The sequence below is a fragment of the Danio rerio genome, chromosome 3, assembly GCF_052040795.2.
Source record: "Danio rerio strain M-AB ecotype USA chromosome 3, GRCz13ab, whole genome shotgun sequence".
NCBI lineage: Eukaryota > Metazoa > Chordata > Actinopteri > Cypriniformes > Danionidae > Danio > Danio rerio.
The window spans coordinates 42,292,627-42,316,766 of NC_141023.1; the positions used below are offsets into that span (position 1 = coordinate 42,292,627).

At 34.5% G+C, this 24,140-nt stretch overlaps 1 protein-coding gene across 2 annotated transcripts in view; it reads right to left on the reverse strand.

The window, feature by feature from the left end:
- The window catches only part of elfn1a (extracellular leucine-rich repeat and fibronectin type III domain containing 1a), a 191,551-nt gene that overhangs the window by 120,780 nt on the left and 46,631 nt on the right, over positions 1-24,140 (reverse strand). The window contains exon 2 of one of the 2 annotated variants that reach the window (XM_087245002.1): positions 6,535-6,629. The exons of the other annotated variant lie outside the window; for it this stretch is intronic. The gene's annotated coding sequence lies outside the window, so the exon portion shown is untranslated. The remainder of the gene's footprint in view (positions 1-6,534; positions 6,630-24,140) is intronic. 2 annotated transcript variants of the gene reach the window in all.

The window sequence follows — 24,140 nt, forward strand, 5'->3', positions numbered from 1 at the left end:
TATAATATGTTCAGTGGTTCGGTATAACAAGACTAATGACACAATAAAAACATGTTTTCTGCTCCCTTGAAGGCATCCTGGGTCTAGCGGGCATGTAAAAATGGTTTACAACACCATTTGGCAATTTCGACACTACAAACCCAATCTGTTAAATTACTGTTAAATGCATGAAACACCCATGGTCTTGCAGGATGAAATAAACATCCAAAACATCCATGAAGTATTTCAGAGGTAATTGCCATGACTCAAAAGGGCACAAACCAACAACACAGAAGCAGATGTAGAACCTGTGCTTATCTCTATGGAGATCATCCAACTTTTTTTTTTTTTTTTCAGTTTTTGTTTTTGTGAATCCACTAGAGGCCACTGTGTACACTTTTTCGGATCTCAAATTTATTTTGCGAGAGCCATTCGCTTCTGCTGTTTTCGCATAAATCCACCAAAGGCTGCTGTTGACTGACTGACTGACTGACTGACTGACTGACTGACTGACTAACCGACTGACTGATCCCCCAGTCACCACCTTCCCCAAACCCAACCAACATTGTTTTTAAAAGCAATCCAGAAAAAGAAAAGCTCTTGCCTGATTTTTACCACGTTTTTAGATCTTATCACATTCTCAGCCTGTTATTTACTTGTTTATTTTTATATTTGTTGCCTTTTATTTTTGTTTTACCTGCTTTCTGAAATTATTGTTCACCAAATTTGAACCCTGTTGTCATAGTTAACTCCTCTTTGCATCTCAAGCTTGACAATATCTATGGCGAGCTACTGGGAAAACTGGTAACAGCAGTAAAGCTGTACAGTGGGTAAGATGAGGCCATTATAATTGTGTCTTAAATATTTTTCTGATTACTTTCCCAGTGGAGCAGGCTGTAAAGTTCCATTACTCTGTAATGGATATATATATATATATATATATATATATATATATATATATATATATATATATATATATATATATATATATATATATATATATATATTTTTTTTTTTTTTTTTTTTTTACAGTGTCGTAAATATTCAATTTTATTTAAAGACAAATTCAGCTTGTAAAACTAAATAGGAAAAAAATGACCTGCTTCGAATGTTATCATTTGATTGAATGGGCGTTATCATGGATATGGGCCCTGGATATGGGCCAGTAGGGGCCGTCTGCACCTACTAGTAGGCTCAGAAGGCTGTTATCGTCAGTGTTATAAAATTCAACGTTATAAAATTTAGGACATATTTAGAATGATTTCATGATAATCATGTTTATGCAGATTTATGACAATGGTTGTTGTCTTGGTAATGTCAAGTTGTCATAAATAAAATATTTGCATTTAAATTGTCAACTAAGCGAATTATACTTAATGACAGTTGTTAAAAGAATGTTAAAATCTCATTGACTCATTACAAACAGTTTTAACCAATACCGACACGACACAATGAATATATAAGCAGGCTATTGATTCGTTCGTTCATTTATTCGTTTGTTTGTTCATTGGTTTTTTTTAGAAATAGTTTTTTTTTTCACTACTGTGGAAGCCAATGGTCTTCTTTTGTGTTCACCAGAAGAAAGACTCATGAAAGTTTAAAACCACTCAAAAGAGAGTAAATGGTGAGATTAATTTCATTTTTGTCCGAACCCTTTTTTAAATCCCTTAAGTTCCAAAAATGTAAAATTTTAAGAGTAATATGTCATAGAAAGTAATAAATTTACATATGCATATGTCTACGCAATGTTACAGAACAATTTTTTTATCTATTAAAACAAATCTATTAAATATTTGTTCCAATGTGACTAAACAAAATTCAGTTTAAAATGAATGAATATTGAACCTCATAGTTTTTTTTTTTCACAATTAAAAGGTTGTCCGCATTTGACATGTTGTAAAAATCTCCACTTTCGCAGTCCTACCTCAAACATGCACCTCGAATGCAACATTTGTCAGCTTCATCACGAAACCTTGCTCTCAGAGCATAAATAATTTACACAAGCAAGTCATATCAAATGGAACTTAAAAAGGTATTTGTCTTTGCTCTTGAGTAATCCAAATGTTTTCCTTTGCCCTGAATCTATTATTCATCGAGCCTTTGCACGCCGAGGCAGAGATTGTGCACACCTGAATGCGACTCCAGTGTTCACACTTTAGCTCATAGTGACAGATACCAGGTTTCCATGAAAATCACCACAGACTTGGTGTGCTTTCAGATGCATGCGGTGGCATTAGCGTGTGTGAAATATGCCGCTAAGTCTCCGGCGCTATGGTTTTAGATAAGACTTGAGCGCTGGCCAGACTGCTTGTGATGCAGGATCACAGTGAAGGATCTGTCTCTCACGCAATGTTTCATTCCCACTTGGTCCGGCTCTAAGGATTTAATACCATTATTGATTTCTCCGTTTTAAAAGAGAGCCTTTCAAATGGCATCAGCAAATGAACTTCGAAACTTTGTCCTCCAGCATGCCTTTGAACTCTGGGATTTGATGAGGAGGTGATGCTCGATTGTACTTGAAATTAGAAGGACTAGTCGATTCAGAATTGTACTTAATTAACTGTGTGATGTGATGATTAATTCATTGAATTAATCAATTGGTGTTGTAGACGACATTGGTTCATACAATATGTCTTTGAATAAATCCAAACAGAGTCCAGAGGAGTGGTGAGTCTAAGTTTTATACATTTTAGGATGTTTTATTCTGGAAAAAAAATATCCTAATTGTGGGCCTATCAGCACTTTCTTTGATTGCACATAAGTGAGCCAATCAGGATCATCTCAAAGGCCAAGATGAGAGATTTTAAACCCAAATTTAAATTCATGCCACTGGCAGATATACTTGTGATGTGCTTAAAAAAAAAAAAAAAAGGGGGGAAAGAAAGCTTTTTCACAAAAGGTGAAGTGAAAGATTCAGCGCAAACTTATATCTCTATGGAGATAATCTACATTTTTAAATCATCAACATCTCACGCTTTTGAAAAAAAAAATGAGCTTGACAACAGACTTAGAGACATTTTTATAAAGTCAGATTAAATGTTAAATTGCTGGCCGCTGCATTGTTGGAATAATTTATAAGTGGAAAGAATTTCATAATATATTTTCAATTACATATTTGAAACTTGAATCTGTCTTCTTGCAGTATTAAAGTCATAAACTGTTTTAATATTTATAATATTATTAGGTTAAACTCAAAATACCAACACTGTTTCAAAACGAATATGTAACTATTCCATTTAAGTAAACTATTTGTGTTTTCAGAGATTCATAAATAGAAAAGAAATTAATGCATAAGTGCCATTCGTGCCTGCTGTTCTCGTGTAAATCCACCAGAAGCTGCTGTTGACTAACTGACTGACCAATCGACTGACCCACCCACCAACTTCCCTAAACCAAACCAACAGTTTTAGAAATTAGGCCAGAAAAAGAAAAGCTCTTGCCAGATTTGTACCACCTTTTCAGATTTTACCACATTCTCACCCTGTTATTTACTTGTTTATTTATTTTATTATTATTATTATTATTATTATTTTTGGCTTCTGTTTTTGTCTGACCTGCTTTCTGGAGTTGTTCTTTGCCAACTTCAAACCCTTAAGTCTGCGGAAGTACATGGCGAGCTAACTGGACAAACCAGTAACAACCAGAAAGCCATCCACAGGGAGGTAAGCGGTCAAATGATAAGTGTGTAAAGAAACAATGCCATACCACCCCATAGCATTTTAAAGATGAAATGCAGCCATACGTATTTCTGGCTACATAATCCGCTATCTCCAGAAATGTACATAGGGCTACCTTTTCAGAATAAGCATATGTAGGTTATGATTCTGGTAAAACCATTAAAATAAAAATTCTAATAAAAACCATTAAATAAATTTACTCTAACATGCAAGAAAAACCTTCACTGGACAAAACAACACATGGCTTTAAAGAGATAATCCATCCAAAATCTTCAGCTGCTTACATATATGTAATTGTACCCAAATAGCACATTACATATAAACAGTGGAAATAATGGAAACAGTATGTATGGACACAGTTGAGGTGATGCATTTTATGTAATAAATAGACATGCGAATAAAGGTATGGTTTATAGTTATTCATTTCAGTCTACCACGGACCTAGAAACTGCAGCAATATACATTTGGCTTACTTTTTTATTTGTTCAGAATGAGTTTTGGATGTTAAATGTAACAATCTTTCCTTTCTCCACAACAACCATGCTAAAATGCATGCCAAACAACAGCAAACTCAGTGGAAATGCCATTGGGATGGAGGTGCTGATTTCACCTATGACTGACCTCTCTCTGGGCCTCCCCAAACACACACACACACACAAACACACTGGACTGACTCCCAGATCAGTTTGTCTCATGCTGGGACAGACCTTGTATTGTGGACAGACGCCCTGGCTTGTGTTTTCTCCTACACAAACTACAGTAATCGTATTACATTATACTACTACTCATGCCATATTGTTATCTGCAGTCAATCGGCAGCTCTCATGGTGAGAAGAAATCCTATTTAATGCTATCACTACTTTTTTTTTGTATTGAAAGCATTTTTTTTTATCGAAAATGACATGAAATATCACACAGCAGCAGTTTAGAAGAATAAGTGTTTAGGAGCATTTGCTTATTTGAAGTGGATACAAAAATCAGTTTTCAAAGTTATAGTTGAGAGTTTGAGGTCAGTAAGATTATTGATTGATTGATGGGTTGGTTGGTTGGTTGGTTGGTTGGTTGGTTGGTTGATTGATTGATTGATAAAATACAACCTACACATTTTTTTGAATATTTTTCAAATTTTTAGCTTTTCTTGATTTTTCCTCTCTTTTTTATTGTATTTAATATTTTTCTAGAACATAAATTTGAACATATTTGTTTTCGGACCATTATCGTATGCTATTTTGTTAGATTAGCTCCAGATTTGGCTTAAGTATTAACTAGTACTGTATATGCACACATAATATTGCACAGCTTTGTAGTAAGATAGATTTGTGAGTGGTGTACTTATTTATGCTGAGCACTATATATGGGTGATTTTAGAATTATTGGTACAATTTGCATCTCAATATATTACAATAATATTTTTGTTAAAGAGAATGTTAATCTCTTTTTGAGTGTATTTTTATGTTCTCATGTTGTAATGATTATAATAGACTTGACATATAATGACAAAATGACAAAAAACTTTTAATCTTTGCACACCATAGTCTGAATATCTGAAGTTAATTATATAATTCATGAAGTACTAAGTAAGAAAGCATTTTTTTTATTATTAAAAAAGAGCCATACCATGTTATTTAAAGTGACTTTAATATCATGTTTTAAAGTTACAAAGATCCAAATAGATTTTTACGCCGTGTGTATTTAATTTGATTCAAGTTAGGATTTTTAAGTCAGTCCCTCGGTTTTTTTTTTACAAACTTACAGTTGAAGAATTATTAGCCCTCCTGATTTTTTTAGCCCCTCTGTATATTTCATCAACACATTTCTGTTTAATGGAAGGAATATTTCTTCAACACATTTCTAAACATTTCATTTATATTTGTTATGATGACAGTACATATTATTTTACAAGACACTATTAAACTTAAAGTGCAATTTCAAGGCTTAACTAGGTTAACTAGGCAGATTAGAGTAATTAGGCAAGTCATTGTATAAGAAGTATATCATCGTATAATGTGGTTTGCTCTGTAGACAATAGAAAAATGTTGCTTACGGGGACTAATACAATCAACCTTAATATGTTTTTTTTTTTTTTTTATTAAAACCGCTTTTATTCTAGCCAAAATAAAACAAATAAGTCTTTTTACAGAAGAAAAAATATTATAGGAAAACTAAGAAAAATTGGTAACACTTTATTTTGATGGTCCATTTGAGTATTAGTAGACTGCCTGCTTTATATCTTTTGATACTGCTGCTAAACATTTAGACATTTACCTAACTACTGTATAAGAAACTTTGCTAGTACATGTCAACTTACAACAGTCTACTTATAATCTAATATGAATTAGTTGGCTTGTATATACAATGTAACTAAATTTAACAAATGGACCATCAAAATAAAGTGTGACCGAGAAAGTCCCTGGTATGTTCAGCATAACTTTGAAAATATTTGAAAAAAAAGAAAAAATCCCAGAAGGGCTAATATTTTGATTTCAGCTGTACATTATGTAGCGCTAAAGTGTCATTTCCTTTGTCAACTGTGGCTTCTACTGTTTTTGTTGTCTAAAATCTGCAAGATCTGATCATCTAATGGTCACAATCTGTCACTTAGTCCTACTCAGCAATGAATATGCTTGACTTTTTACTGTTTGCCTTGAAAACGTCTCACTCAGTGGGAGCCTGACAGTGATTTGTCACTACACTGGCACCGGGTGGCTTTTGCCAACTTCATTAGAACAATGAATCTGCGAGGGCCTTTTCCAGTAGGAGCCAGCAGGACGTCTGCACGCATAAATGGATAGCTTGCCTAATGAGTGCCCGTTCAGTGTCTTTCACTTAATTAGTTTGCCATGCCTTCAGTCAGTAAATAAGTCTGAAATGTACACACCGAACTAATGATGCTCGGAATCTCCCCTTGAACTGATCTTTGTTGACGCTTGGTTGAAAAGAAACGCACCGCATCTGTGCCGCTGTAGTCTTGAACTGAAAAAAACAAACAAAAAAAACATAACAAGTGTGTAAATATCAGATTAATAAAGTCACAGGACATAAACAGTGGTATTACTTATAGAACTTTCCTAATATATTAACAGTATAATATTTTACGTAGATTTATAGCACTGACATTTCTACAGGGAAGAAAAAACACATGAAATTACGCAGTCGTGAAGTGTATGAAGTGTATGCTGTCATGAAGTGTACCTTATCAATAAAATGATATAATCTATGTGGAATGTCACAAATTTTGTCAAATTAATAACAGATAAATACATGCTGCATAGTTAAAAAAAATAAATTAAAAAAAACTTTAAAATGTTTATTTCTAAAGTAAATTCAGAAACTAAGATGTTTTAATTACAGCTAAATGAGAATATATTGACAATTCGCTAACTATTTATAACATAGTCATACCACTATTTGTAACATAACATTGTTCATTGGTTAGTTTGTTCATTTGCTTATTCAGTGTTTATTGTTTTATTATTATTATTATTATATTATTATTATTATTATTATTATTATTATTATTATTATTATTATTATTATTATTAATAATTATCATAATAATACATTTTACTGCTGAACAATATATTTAAATTTCTATATAACTTGTATCATATACACTTATATTTTATATCTAAATATAACAGACATTTCCTCATATAGATATACATGCATGTGAGCATCTATACATGCATAATGAATATACAAATTACAAACACCTAAATTATGTCAAACCAAACGTGATTTTAATGTGACAATTTTTGGCCCAGCACTATTTTTAAATATTACATTTAAAATTAACATTTTAGATGTAAAAGTCTAGCATTTTTCATTTGTGAATTTATTGTTTGTTTGTTTATTAAATGAATGTTATACTGTAAATGTTTATTTATTGATTGATTGTTTGTTTTCTATTAATATTATTACATTTTTATCACATTTTTTTTCAAGTGCAACATTTAACATAAACTTTTGTTTATTTATGTGTTTGCTTATTGCAAAATCTTTAATAAATCAATGTTAAATTGTAACAATATTTATTTATTGTTTGTTTGTTTGTTTATTAATTATATGTTGAACTGCAAATGTTTATTTATTTATTTATATTTATATATTTATTCATGGCGACGCAGTAGCGCAAGAAGTAGTGCTGTCACCTCACAGCAAGAAGGTTGCTGGGTCATTGGTTTGAGCCTCGGCTGGGCTGGTTCATGGGTGGATCAGTTAGTGTGTGGAGTTTGCATGTTTTCCCTGCGTTCGCATGGGTTTCCTCCCGGTGCTCCGGTTTCCCCCACAGTCCAAAGACATGTGGTACAGGTGAATTGGGTAGGCTAATTATCTGTAGTGTATGGATGTGTGAGTGAATGAGTGTTTGGTGATGGATGATTCCCAGTCAAGCGCATCTGCTGAGTAAAATGTGCTAGATAAGTTGGCGGTTCATTCCGCTGTGGCGACCCCGGATTAATAAAGGGACTAAGCCGAAAAGAAAATGAATGAATGGATATTCATTCATTTACTGTTTGTTTGGTTTTATTAATATTTATAAAAAAATTTTTATCACAATTGCTTTTTTAATGCAACATTAAAGATATTTTTTTATTAATTTATTTGTTTGCTTATTGCAAAATTGATGTTAAATTGTAACAATATTAATTCATTTATTCATTTTCTTTTCTGCCTATAGTCCCTTTATAAATCTGGAGTCGCCACGGCCAAATTAACCGCCAACTTATCCAGCATATGTTTTACGCAGAGGATACCCTTCCAGCTGCAACCCATCACTGGGAAACATCCATACATACTCATTCACACACATACATTATGGCCAATTTAGCTTATTCAATTCACTTATACCACAGGCCTTAGGACTTGTGGGGACAACCAGAGCACCTGGAGGAAACCCACACCAACACGAGGAGAACATGCAAACTCCAGACAGAAATGCCAGCAGACCCAGCCTAGGCTCAAACCAGTGACCTCTTGCTGCGAGGTGATCGTGCTACCCACTGCGCCACCATGATGTCCATATTTATTTTTTAATTTATTTTCATGAAATTTTTAAATCTAAGAAATAAATACATTAAAAAAGAAAATAGGTATAGAAAAAAAAAAATTATATATATATATATATATATATATATATATATATATATATATATATATATATATATATATATATATATATATATATATATACTTTTTTTTTTATTGTATTTATTTTTTTATTTATTATTATTATTTTTTAAATAAACCCAATTTCTACAATCTGAAAGCAGTTCCAGGCCGGTTCTCTGTGTGTTCTGGGATGCTTTTCTTTTATTGGGCACAGTAGTAGTGTGTGATTTAACGCAAGGGAGCCTTTAGAGAACAACAAAGAACATCTTTTTCTTTTCAACTGATAAATCCTCCAGTAACATCATGTTATGAATGAAGGCGGGATTCGTCAGCTCAGCCGTTTCTTCCAAAACAAAGACTTTCAAACTCTCAAAGTCAACGCAGTTTTTCCTCTTTTTTTTTACTCACACCTGGTTTTCCAGCAACACTCCAATCATCCTGCTGATTTGAATTGTAATTAGTTGCACAGTACACAAGTTCTTAAGAGAAAATAGCTCATTATCTATTGTTTGGATGTTCATTAAAGAGGCTTGGCTAATTGCTTATATTCACAAAGTGTTTGAGACTGACAACTGTATTTACAAACAGGTGTGACTCTCAACTGATGCTGTTTACATGATACATTTCTATTCTTGTATTAGTTTTGGAAAACTGCTGTGATGATATAGTCTACTATGTGACCATATTGTTTTTTTAATGGTCTAGCTGTTGTTTTTTCTCTGGTTAAGCAAATGTTTGTCTTATTTTCCATTTTTGGGCCATTCTTCAACTACGGGCACTTTTAGGCTTGTGAAGTTGAGTAAAAAAAAACTTGTTCAAAGTTAATGTAGCATAGCCTCGTAAGTTTAGACATTTGCCTAGTTTTAAGATCTGTAGGAGGACAAACTTAGATAAGAAGAAAAAAGTTTTTTTTCCATTGTGAACTGAACAATTGTCATTTCCACCACATCTCAATATATAGTTTATTTCAAAATGAAATAAATGATGGCAGTCAAACATCATCTAAGATCATTTTTTGTATCTAGTTTAACTAATCTTTTTACAATATATATCATAATTATACATTTGTCAATGAAATAAATTAGTTGTATGCTGAAGTGTACACCTGTCACACTCTAAAATTTAATATTAATTTGGTTAAGAGTTTATTAGAAAACAAATAAACTTTTTTTTTTTTTTAAATGTGTGTGGTGATGGAAATGACAGTGGTGGAAATGACATTTCAACAGTTTATGGTGAAAAAAAATAAATAAATAGCTTCACCAATTAGCTTTGAATTGATACTAGCCTTTTATGTATACAAAACACTCTTATTTATCTTAATTTTCTTTGGTTTTTAAAAACATCTTTGAAGGTACAACATATTTATAAATGACGTATAATAAATGTATTTCCTTATCAACCTATAATTACCTTGATTTTTCTTTAACAGCTGTTGATAAAAATTTTTATTTCCTCCATCTCAAACATGTTCTCAGATGCACTATACATTTCTACAGAAACCACCTAAATAATCTTTCACACAAACTTTTTTGAAGTGACATTACAATGTTGTGGTGGAAATAACACTGATACTGTGCGACAGCTATATTTTGTATAAAAAATAATATTGATAATACTCTCACATTAATAACTATAAAATATTTAACTTACATTAATAGATACAAGATAAATAATATTTTACAATTTTATTTTCATTGTTGAAGTTTAAAACTCTGGGTGTGTAACAAAATGAAAACAGTGATGTTGACGCCTAAAAGGAGGCTGAATAATGTGACAAATACATATAATAGAAAGGTAGTATTTTTTTAAAATAGGTTTTATTGTTAGTTTGACAAAGAAGGAGGATTTTGAAGAAAATTATACATGTTTTTGGATATATGATCAAAAGATATAAAAGTGCCTGTAGTTGAACAATTACCCTAATAATGTTAGCAAAATTAGTGATTCTTAGCCAGAGGGATACAAAACAACAACAACAACTACTACAAAAACAACAACAACAAAACCAATGACAACAATAAAAACAATTACAACATCAACAAAAACAATGACAAAAACAAAAGCAACAATAACAACAGTGACAACAGCAACAAAAACAAAAAAAGACAACAACAAAAAAAAATAAAGACAACAACAACAACAATAAAAAAAATCGAACAACAACAATGAAAACAACCAATACACTACAACATAAAATGACAACAACAATGCTAATGACAACGCCAACAACGCCAAAATCAATGATGACAGCAACAACAATGATAACATAAATGACGACGGTGATATAGAATAAATGCTGTCCTGTCTTTTGACTTCCTGTTTTTTATATATATATATATATATATATATATATATATATATATATATATATATATATATATATATATATATATATATATATATATATATATATATATATATATATATATATATATGTGTGTGTGTTTAATACACTGCATATTTTTGCTGCACATTTACAGCTCATGTAGAACCATCAAGAGACCATATTACACCAAAATTGGCTGTAGTGTATCAGTGTGTGTGAGTGAGTGTTTCCCTATACTGGTTGCAGCTGGAAGGGAATCTACTGCGTTAACGGTTCATTCTTAAGCCAAAAGACAATGAATGAATGAATGAATGAATATATTTACTTTTCCATGGTTATAAATAATATAAACATGTCTGAAAACATGTACATTTATTTTGTTATTTTATCCAAAAAAAGCTCTAAAATTTGGAGAAATGTCATCAGTAGTTTGCAGAATAAAGCAAATAAAGTCAAAAACCTAAATAAACTGCAATAATATAGTTATTGCAATGGTTTATTATGTAATAATAATAATAATAATAATAATAATAATTCCTTAAATTTATATAGCGCTTTTCTGGACACTCAAAGCACTTTTAAACATTTTTTGGGGGGAATCTCCCCACCCACCACCAGTGTGCAGCATCAACTTGGTTGATGTGATGGTAGGCATATTGCGCCAGACCACACACCACACACCAGCTGATTGGTGGAGAGCAGACAGTTATGTAGTGATGGATCGTTCATGAACGATTCGTTCATTTTGAACGAATTTTCAATATGACTCGGGAACTACGAGTCCTCTCAGGGAGGTCTTCATCACATTTTGAGTCGTTCATCGCGGAAAGGCAGAAGCTATATGCGTTTAGAGCCGGAAAAAGAATTGATCCGTTCACCTCTCGAGTCCTCTATTGGGTCTGAGTCACTCGTTTATCACGGGCCAATCATATGCGTTTAGAGCCGAAAAAAAGATATGATTCGTTCATCTCTCGAGTCCTCAATTATTACTTTCTCCTTCTTATAGTATTCAATTTATGAGTTATTTGTCGTGCAATCAACCTTTTGGGCTAGTTGTAGATGTGTTCGGAAGCAATTCGTAATATTTTAATAATATTTTGGCAAATTGAACCAAATGAACGAAATGACTCGAAAAAAGATTCGTTCATCTTGATGGACGAGACCCAAAGATCAGAGTCAGTAAAATGATCCGAACTTCCCATCACTACAGTGATGTAGCCAATTATGTTATGGGGGCCATGATGAATTGGCCAGTGGGCAAATTTGGCCAGGGTACCGATGTTGAACTCTTTTTCGAAGGGCATCCTGGGATTTTTAACTTCTCATCCCAAAGACGGTGCTAACTGAGCAGTATAGTCCCCTTCACTATACTGGGGCGTTAGGACCCACACAGACTGCAGGTTAAGCACCCCCTGCTGGTCTCACTAACACCATAGCAACCTAGTTTTCCCATTTGATCTCCCATCCAGGTACTTACCAGGAGCAGCCCTGCTTAGTTTTAATGGGCGATCATGTGAGAATTGCAGAGAGCTAGTTGCCAGCATTGCTATGATAATGCAATGATAATGACAATCCCAATATGTATATGTCATACTATTCTATCCACTGCCATTCTACAAAAAAAGCATTGAAAGTTAGTTTGGTTTATTGTTTGATCTTATTATTATCATCACAGTGTATTATTTGCAATTTTACATACATAGACTATATGATTGTTTTCCACAGTTGCACACACATACAGAAATAAACTCTCTTCCACTGCTGTAACCATAACAACAGAGACCCAAGTAAATATGATGACATCGCTAACACTGTAAAAAAAAGTCTTATCACAATTGACAGGATGTTATTTAATAAATGAGTCCAATCATAAGTTCATCCATCAAATCTTAATTAACCGCCAGCAGTCTGGAATTGCAGAGCGCTTCATTCGGTTTGTGCTCAGACCGAAAAACTGACGGCAGCAGCTCTGCTGAAAAACAGAGGCCGGATCTAAAAGCTTCAACCTCATCTCACCCTCCGAATGCGAGCACTGAAAATTTAAGGAAGTCAGTTGAGTTACATAAAGGACACATCACCCTGTGTTAGAGGACCCAGACTGAGTGTCAATGTAAATGTGTTTAGTTTTGTAACACAGAACTGACAACCACATTTTGCTGCTCTGCAGGTACAGTAGTAGTATTGTAGTGATCGACTGACATTTTTTATACAATAGAAATATATTCATTGATACCACTATTATTGTATTATGAGTAAAAATAAATACAGAGCAGATTAAATAAATACACCAATTAAATGCACTTTAACATTCCAGATATATTAGATCAAAAATGCTCCAATTAAGCTTGTTGATTGTGTTCATGCTGATTTTGAATAATCAAGTAGAGAAATCACTGTAAAAACTATCTGCTGTAAACTGTACACTTAAAGTCTTTCTAAATATAGTATCAGATTTTTTTTTTACAAATACATAAACCACTTTATTTTATTCACTAATACATTGCTAGTATAGTATAGTATAGTATAGTATAGTATAGTATAGTATAGTATAGTATAGTATAGTATAGTATAGTATATATATAGTACCCCTGTCTACATTTCTGGAGAGTGTCCACTACTTGATGCATTGTGTCTTTAAAATGAACGCTATGAGGCGGTATGATGACTTCTGATCCTTTTAACGCTACCAGTTTACCGCTTATATCTGTATGGACGGCTTTTCTGGCATTTCCAATTTGCCCAGTGACTCGCCACGTACATCAGACTAGGAACGAGGAGCGAAGGATGGGATTTCACTCTGGCGAAGAACTGTTTCAAAAAAATAAATAAACGAATACATAAATAAACAACATACTGAAATGTGGTGAAATCATGTGGCTTATCTTTATCTATATTGCTTTTGAAAATAATATCAATTGGGTTTAAGAAATGGGTGGGTCAGTCATTGTCAACAGCTAGCTAGTCTGGCCAGCCTTAGTGTAAATTGTAAATCCTCTTTACACGAGAAGAGGATGCACAAGAGGAATTGTGATCACCAAAAAGTGTAAACAGCTACCTCTGGTAGATTTGCAAGAACAAAAACTGCGAGCAGACATACCTAAGGTTATGTATTTCGATGTCCCCAGAAATGCAGACCTGGGAATGTATCCGCAATAAGCATGGGTTGCTTATAAAACTACCTACTGAAGTACCAAGCTCTGCATTGTTCTTTAGCATAGGTTTCAAACCCAATTCCTGGAGGGCCTCAGCTATGCACAGTTCTTCTCCAACCCTGATCAAGCACAACTGATCCAACTAATCAAGGTGAGTTGGACGTGGTTAGAGCTAAACTGTGCAGAGATGTGGCCCTCCAGGAATTGAGTTTAAGACTATTGTTCTAAACAGACAGTAAAACAAAAGTGGCATGATGAATCAGAGCTCATCAGAAACAGCTTCACAAGCTCAAAAATAAACTCATAAATGTTTGAATTATTTGAGGGTGAGTAAAAACGTTGGGTTGACTACCTCTGTAAATTTAAGAATACTAAAATATGAGCAATGAGAAATGTTCTCAGGCTAATGTTTACGTGCATTATAGATTACACAAAAAAAAAAAAAAACTGAAAACAATGACAGGAAATGTACAAGCGTCTCATTACCTAGCATTTGAATCACAATTTACCAGCCCAGACAATAATTTTGACTCCTACAAATGTGAATAAAAGTAACTTCGTTAAACTTTTTTAAATTAAAAGTTATGAGAGAAGAGATCAAGCTTCCATATAGCAATTCAAAAGTGTAAATTGGCACCACTAAATCACAAGCTACAGACAACTTCTGTTAAAACACACACACACACACACACACACACACACATATATATATATATATATATATATATATATATATATATATATATATATATATATATATATATATATATATATATATATATATATATATATATATATAAAGCATATTGAATTGTCATTGTGTATAATATGTGCTACAGTATAAATAAACGTGCCTGGCAGTGTCATGTATTGGATAAAATGACAGAAAAAATAGACATAAGATAATTTTTCAGTGCAGCTAAACGCCAAGTACAAAAAGTTCACATATTAAGCAATTTGGCTTTCAGAATGGGTGCTTATGAAAATACTAATGTCACAATAATGTATACAATAAAGTAATGATTGAGGAACAGGCAGAGCAGGGTGAGTCAGATGTACAGTATCAGGTAAGGGTGTTGTGCTTTATTGAAGGGATAATGACAATTCTTTTGGGGTGAACAATTTTTTAAATGTTTTTGGAGTTGTGGCCGTTTAGCAGATTTCACTGGCTCACTGATTTACAAGATGATCTCTCATTTTAACGTTTTTAAAGTTAGTTATAAAGAGTATGGAAAATGTCTTTTCCTGCATTTATTCTGCTTCAGGAGTCAGTCAGTTGACTGTAAACCACACAGCAAACAATGCAATAAATAGTTTTGAAAAAAAAATTGTCATTGAACCTGAGAAAAACGTTGAAAATAATCATAATGACGTAGTTTCCATGCTATAATAGTAATAATAATAATAATAATGATGAAACCATTTTTAACTGTGTGGACATATTTTTAATAGTACAATTCGGCTGTATAATTTGTGTCCCCTTCAGAAAAATGCTCGAAAGAAATTTTATAGTTATTGTCCCCCCTACTGTTAAATCAGATTTACGCCCCTGGGTAGGATTAAAAATGTAGAGTACAACATAGGCTCATTCTAAGAACAAACCTCTATATACATTTCTGAAAATCATGAATTATGTAGCCAAAACTAAAAACCACAGCAACAGCGGAATGAACTGGCAACTTATCCAGCATGTTTTACACAGTGGATGCCCTTCCAGCTGCAACTCAGTACTGGGAAACATGCATACACTCTAATTCACTCACATACACTATGACCAATATAGTTAATTCAATTCACCTGTAGTGCATGTCTTTAGACTGTGGGTAAAACCTGGAGCACACAGTGGAAACCCATGCAAACTCAACACAGAAACGCTAACTGACCAAGCCGGTCTCAAACCAGCAACCTTTTTGCTGTAGGGTGACAGTGACAATAACTAAGGCACCGTGTCACTCCCCCTTTAAAAATAAATAAATAAATAATAAACATTCCCCAAAAAAAAAGGTTACCCCTAGTGTTCAACACATGGTTTCAGCCTTGAAGATCATCATACCAGCCAGCCCTAGTTACCACATTCACACTCAGTTTGACAGGTAAACCGCGCCAGGCAGAGACAGTGCCAGTTAGAGAACCCTCATTCTCTCACTCTTGTTCTCTCTCTCACTCTTTCTCCCGGCTCAGCCTGTAAGATCTCCTGCCTTTCGAATCCATTAAGCAGCTGGGATGTAAGACAGCAAATTATCCTCGTATGTCATGCCACTGATACAACCGCCTGACACGCGTCCATCACTGTAATGCCCTCAAAGAGAGATCGGAAGATCTCCAGCTCCAAGCATGATTGACTGTAGCTCCTGTGGCGTCTCCAGTCCTGATGGGCGACGTGGATGCAGCAGTCGTTGAATCATGCATGGATGGAAGATGCCCGGACTGCGAGTAGACTGATTTATAGTGTGTTATTTGTTTGTTGTGTTCAAACTCCCCCTCCTCTTCGTCTCTTCTCTTGGTGTAAACAACATAGGGCTCAAACCCTACTGTGACAACTGTGCCACACAGTGAGACAGGAACTCCGATACGACACGCTGACATGAGTCTGTGCCAGCAGGGATGGGCATGGGGTGTTTGCTAATAGCACAGAGCTCTCAGCTGCGCTTGCTTCTCGCTGTACTGTGTAAATCACACAGACCTCACACATCATCGGCACTTGCCCTCATATTATCATCTATAACACACAGGAAGCCATTCCAATGATGCATTCTAGATATATACGAATCAATATCTAATTTAAAGGAACTGATGCTGGTACATGACTGTAATTTCCTCACCACTCGCTTTTTCAAGGTGTCCCACAGTCTATTGGACTTACAAGTTGAACATTGATATCTGATATAAAATATACATGTAAATAAATATCTTATGTTAGGCATATTTGATAAAGCATCCTTTTCTGATTTAATAAAAAAAAAAAAAACTATTTAAGGATCAAACCGCAGCCAAAATAATAATTAAACATAATTTTAGCCACAATATCCATATTAACATAATTTTATCCATAAAGGTTTTAACCCCTTTGGACCTTGTGTCCATTACAATAGACACCTAGAGTCAACCTAGAGTCACCTAGACTTACAATAGGCACCTACAGTCCATGTTTTTTTGTGGTTCCTGAGCATTTCATCTAATTTCAAGCCTACAGTTCATGAGAGTGGACGATTGTCGCCCAATCAAATGGTGGTTATCCTCCGCATTTTGTAATTTTATATAAATCCACTACACTGAAATGCAGCATGGCATCACTGCACTTCAGACAAAGACGCAAGCCACATTCTCAATGTTTCTATTCTGATCTATTCATATGTTTGCCAATATTTCATACTGTAGATTTTATGTAAACAAGATTGCACTTACTAATTAACGTTTAAAATCTTTTGTAACATTGCAAGCTTTAAATCAGAACTTATTCCAAATATGTCTGTCCATTAGGATGGACAATGGGTTCAAAATCTGTTACTGCAATTAAATCTCCAGTAATGCTGATTGAACTTTTTTTATTTATACCAAAAACTATATCAATGTACTTATTCATTGCTGAAACTATTTCATATGCAGAATAAACAGATTTTGAAGTTCTTAAGCATATAGCAGATGGAAATATCTCAGATGTGGACATTACGTGGAGTGATAAAGAAGATGACGATCAAGTTTGCTGTTAACAACATGCAATCTATACAACAAAAACATTCAAATTAAAGTAAAAATGTTACAATCGTAATGTTTGTTATTTTAAAAATTAATTTCAAGATTTCACCAGTATTCATGTTTCTTTCTTTCTTTTTTCTTTTTTTTTTTTTGTTGAATTTTATATTGGTACAGTATAATGTTCAAGAAGTATAACTGTTCCTATGTCCATTAAAATGGACAAAAATATATACTTAAAGGGTGTTGAATTTAATTATTATAATTTGGTCTCATTTATAGGAACCTCAAGAAATTAAAACATACCTCCAATGCAATGTCGTATGAAAATGCCCCCACCCCCATTACTGTAATTACTGTAATGAATGTATTGTTCTTTGTTTGCTCATGTTAGTAAATGCATGAACTAACATGGACTAATGGAACCTTATTGTGAAGTGTTACTAATGATCTTACCCCTATTTTGGCACTTATTTAATAAAAGGTATCAGAAACATAATGAAGTAGACACTTTGCTTGCATTTAAATGCTTTTTATGTACTGTACTGTATCACTCACTCACTGACTATTAATCGGCTTTTTTAATTTATCAGGGGTCTTCACAGTGGAATGAACCACCACTTACTCTGGATATTGTTTTACACAGCTGACTATCTCTTCCAGCCGCAACCACCCACACCTGAGAGCACATTTGAACCCTCAGTGCTGCTAAACACCCACACACTATGAAATGTGCACACACTGCAAACCCTAATAAGTTGAAACTACTCAAATGATTTGAAAAACGTGATTCCCTCAGTTCATCTGAGTAATAGGAAATCAACAACTCAATTAATTGAGTTGACCAAATGTGGTCTCTTCATTGAATTAACTTAAATGTTTATTTACAGACATGTTTAAATACAGATAACTTAAAAAGGCTAGTAGACTAAATTTTTCAGCTTTTATTTTCTTTACTAAGTTACTCCCAGGGCCATTTACATTAAAGTTGATTTTTAGCCACATAATGTTAGTGTTTTTTAACATGTAATTTTTATGATGTGGATAATTAGCCCAAAGCTCAACCGCCAACCTGGAGAACAAGGACATACACACATACAATATGGGCAACTTAGCTTACCCATTTCACCTAGAGCACCTGGGGGAAATCCACTTGAATCCGTGGAGAACATGCAAACTCCACACAGTAATGCCAACTAACCCAGCCAGGACTTGTACTAGCGACCTTCTTGTTGTGAGGTGAGAGTGCTACCCACACAGGTGCACCACCATGTCGGCCCTGTGTGTCTATCATTTAAGAAAATGTATATAAGCATTTAAATATCTGGTTGGTATATCTTTTCTCTTTTGTCAATAGGTTTCAGGTACTGCCTCTGTCCTGCTGCGCTTCAGCAAAATATATATATATATATATATATATATATATATATATATATATATATATATATATATATATATATATATATATATATATATATATATATATATATATATATATATATGTAACATAGGACTTATATCGACCAATCAGTGAGATTGTCAAGGCAGAATTCCAAACACAACCAATCATTTTAGACAGAGACATGGTGAATTGTTTAAAGAAATTAAAATGTTTAGTTCAGAGAACTTAAAATATGAATTACATTTTTTTTCTGCCTAATGAGTAAGTTAAACCAGTGTTTAAGTTTAAATGCCAAAACTTGGTATTTTAAGTAATGTCAAGTTATATTAACTTAATATCTTTAGTAATGACAACAGTGGGGTTTAAGCCACCTTTCGACTACACACGACATTTGGACACAACTGTTGGATATCACCCCCTTGTGGCAGTCGCACAGAATGTTCAGTTTTGTCATGCACCATGGTGCACAGCTGTGTCCGAATTAAAGGAGTGCAAAAGCAAGAGCCTTTATTCTCCGTCCGTTCACCATAGTAGAATGAATGAATGAATGAATGAATGAATGAATACTAAAAACTCATAAACTGCTAACACTTTTGGAGGGAATGAGGAGATAACTTTAAAAATAATACTTTTTTATTACTCATTTATGAAAAGAAATGTGTTTTTAATATAAACTTTTTTATGATTAAAAACAATTACAAAAAACGCCTATTTCTCATCTCACACGCATAGACCTGCTTGGATAACACTGGTATACATCACATCTGATCAACCGGTTGCGTACGGATCCAGATGCGCAGCTCAAATCAGATCTGAATATTTTGCATTAAGAGATGATCAGAACACGCAACTCTCAGACTACTCTCTTTTGGAAATGAATGACTTCCAATCTGTCGCTTGTCGTTTGTCATGTGCAGTGCAAGGGCAGCTTTACAGTGCACTACGGCTGATTTAGTTCATCAAATTTATCTACACAGCATGTCTTTGGACTGTGGTGAAACCATTGCCCCCGGATATTTCACACACAGACATAGAGAGAACATCCACATGCCACACAGAAAAGGTCTTCTGGTCAACTCCAGGACTCAAACCAGCAACCTTCTTACCATGAAGCAACCATGCTAACCACTTAGCAAACAAGCAGCTTAAAAAAAAAAAAAAATTATCAGTAGATATATGAAGAAACTGCCATTGCCCAGATTATTAAAAGCCATGAAAATGTCATTTCATATTACGTACTGTACAATGAACAGATATAAATATGCTTCCCTCGTTTTAATAACTGACTTATCATAAACGCATTAGTATTTGCCTGACAGGCCAGCGCACAACAACACAACAAGAAAAGATGCTTCCCCATCACATGTGCATTCATAAAGAGTCATGACGGACACGGAGGAGTCACGGCTCATGACAGCTTTTAATAGAACAGCACAAGTACATCACAGTGAGCTCTGGCAGATGCATGTTACGCATGAGCAGAGAAGCAGCGGCGGATCCGGGCCTCGTAGGTACACGCAAAAGGTTCTGTCGCCTCTGATCAGATAACACCAGCTGCCGAAGCCCACAGCTCTGTTCTCAGACCTGCCCTGATCCTCTTTTGCTCCTGAACTTCCAATGGCAACCCAGCACTTGGAGCATGACAAATAATGGATTACGGGGATTAGAGACAGGCGAACATGAGAAGAGCCATATGTTTTGAACCTCCTCCTGACCTAGATGTATGTGCATGTGAAGGAGAGATAAAGCCACATTTGTGTGCCAGTTGCAATGATACGCTGGACCAATAGGGGGCGGCGTGTTTGTAATCTGCGTAAAGCTGTAATTCATTTACGAAACCTAATTGTACATTTCCGGAGGGAAGCGAAGAGGTTTGAATGGCAATAGAAGAATGAGTCAACATCGCTACGCGCAAATGGTGCTAATGAGGACGGTGATCAGGACTAAATGAATCCAATTAAGAAGCTGTTATTCTCATGAATCTCTGTGTATTCCTCAGGGATTTACTGTCACCCTGTGACGAAAATGCGGACAAGCTGACCAGTCTAATAGAAGCGTGCGCTTGTCCTTTTCTGGGATGGTATTAGAAGAGCCACTAAAGCAAAGAGTCTGAGGCCTGCCAGGCCCATGGGATTGGCGGTAAGAAAACGATGGGATTACCCAGGGATTAAGGAACGATAAGCATGGAAACAAAACCACTTTAAATTTTACTGTGCCAAGTTTCAAAGCAGACAATAAAGCTCCTCAACACAACCCCTGTGGGAATGAATGGCTTATAAGCGGCGAATAATGGCAGAAGCGGCCACTGCAGGACACTGACGAGCAGGAAGACGAGAGGAGGAAGAACAATGGCACTTGTGACTCTTCACCCCCAGACAGAATGTGAATTACAAGGCACTTCCTGTCATCGGCCTCCAGTGTCACATGCTGCTTTATTCTCTTACAGCCACAGTTCTGTGTTATGGAGTCGGAAATGTGGGTCTAGCCAGTAAGGGTCTAGCTTGAATGAAAAAACCTGGCTTGAATGAGAATGAGAAAAGCAAAAGACTCATGAAAGCAGATAAACCTATAGATCCAAGAACTATATAAATATAACTTGGAACTATAGAATAAGATTAGCTTTTTTACCTTTCCTTTGGAAAGTTATAATCTGCATTAAAGTTGTGGTCAATCAGCTATTTTTGAAGGACTGTGTTATTTGTTTATGCTGGTTTAAAAAAAAAAAAAAAAATCACATTTTCCAACAAAGGCTTATTCTGAAACCGTAGCCTTATATATTACTGGAGATTGCAAATTATGTAACCAGAGCTACATATGGCTGCATTTCATTTTTTAAATGAATGCTACGGGGCAGTGTGACATTGTACCGCCATATGGATGGCTTTCCTACTGTTGCTAGTTTGTCCCATTAGCTCACCATGTGCGTTGACGGACTTGAGATGTAGAGAGGAGTTGACCATGATGATGGGGTTTGAGTCTGGTGAAGAACGGTTTCAAAAAGCAGGGAAGACAAAAAAATAGAATCCAAAAAAATAAATAAACAAGTAAATAGCATGGCGAGAATGTGGTACATTTTGAAAATGTGTTAAAAATTAGATAAGGACTTTTCTTTTTCTGAATTGCTTTTGAAAATTTTTGGTTGGGTTTAGGAAAAGTAGGTGGCCGGGTCAATTAATACAATTGGTTAGGTTTAGGGAAGGAGGAGGGTGGGTCAGTCAATCGCAGCCTTTAGTGGGTTTATGCACGAGAACAGCAGGCACAAATGGCACTATAAAGAGAAATTTGATATCTTAAAAAGCTTACACAGCGGCCTCTGGTGGATTCACAAAAACAAAAATGTAGCTCCTGGGACGTATTTGGCACTCTCCAGAAATGTCTATAGAGGTACATTTTCAGAATGAGCCTGGGTTGGTTTTTTCCCCATAGACATATTTTTACTTTCATTATATACTGCTATGTCTGTTCTTCTAAGCAACGGGCTCAGATTGGACAGCTGGACCTGTGTGCTCTAATTTTCTGACCACCAAGTGCACATTTCAGGCCCTACCAGTCAGCTTTAGCACCTAAACAGTACTTAGACTTAGACTTACTTGAGTCTTGGAAGCTTACAACATAATAAGGTTAGGAGCTGTTACCAATCCAGTCCATTCCAGTGGACCAATCGTAACTGGGCAAGCTAACTAATAAGAGCAAACTGGGCTTTTCAGTAGGCGGGCTTAAAGACACAGAAATAAGCAGCATTTCAGGCACAGAGTAGAAAGAGATGCTGAAATACATTGCATGTGTGGAATAAACAAAAATATAGAACGATAAATGCAATTATTTAAAAAAGTTTCATTTCCTGCTCAAAATTATGTCTTATCTTTACAACATGTTTACAGCCATGAACGCAGGACAATAAGAATAGTCCTGCTTTACACTGCTGTGGTTTGTGAAAATACAGTATGTCTACAGGAAGGTATGCCAATAAGAAAGAAAATTGTGTGTATTATTAACTTTTACATATTCATTAAAAAAATAGAGCAATGCACTAGCCACAATTGTAACTGATTAGCCAAACAGATCCTCAAAACCGCTTATATATAGCAGTCTCTGTATATTAAGTGAACATTTTAAGATTTTAAAGACATTACACAGCTTTAATAGAAAATCATCCGCATTCAAATGATAATTATCGTTAAGCTGTAAATATCTGTTTCTTTGTCTGCTAATTCTGAACTGATTTGCTTTTTTTGTTGTTGTTGCAGATGGTGGGAATGTGAACACACAATGGGGTGAGCGAGACGAATCTTTCCTGATGCCACTAGCCTTCCTTTTACACCTCTCTGTGTAGGTGTTCATAATAGCCGGAAAATAGTAATGGACTCGGTCATTTTTACATCTGGCTGCAGGGCTCTTCTGGTCAAGGCGGAGCAGCTCAGACCAGACAGAAATGCAGGAGGTCAGAATACACTCATCCTGGGGTCGGTGGTTTCTTTTCTCTTTTTTAAATGCATTGTGCTTTATTCTATTATGTTTTATTTTCATGTTTTTGAAGTGTCTTGTGTTCTGTATTTAATGCAAAATAAACCGAAAGTAATGTTGTAAAATATTATTACAATTGAACTTTGTTTTTGGAAGATATTTTATAAAGATATTTAAAAAATATATATTTGTATTTATTTTTATGTTATTATATCTTGTTTGTTTTATTATTTTGTTGTCATGTCATGTACAGTGCCACATAATCATCCATACTAATATGGTGACTTGATGCTTAATAAACTTAATAATTTTCAAATAATAATACTTCAAATAAG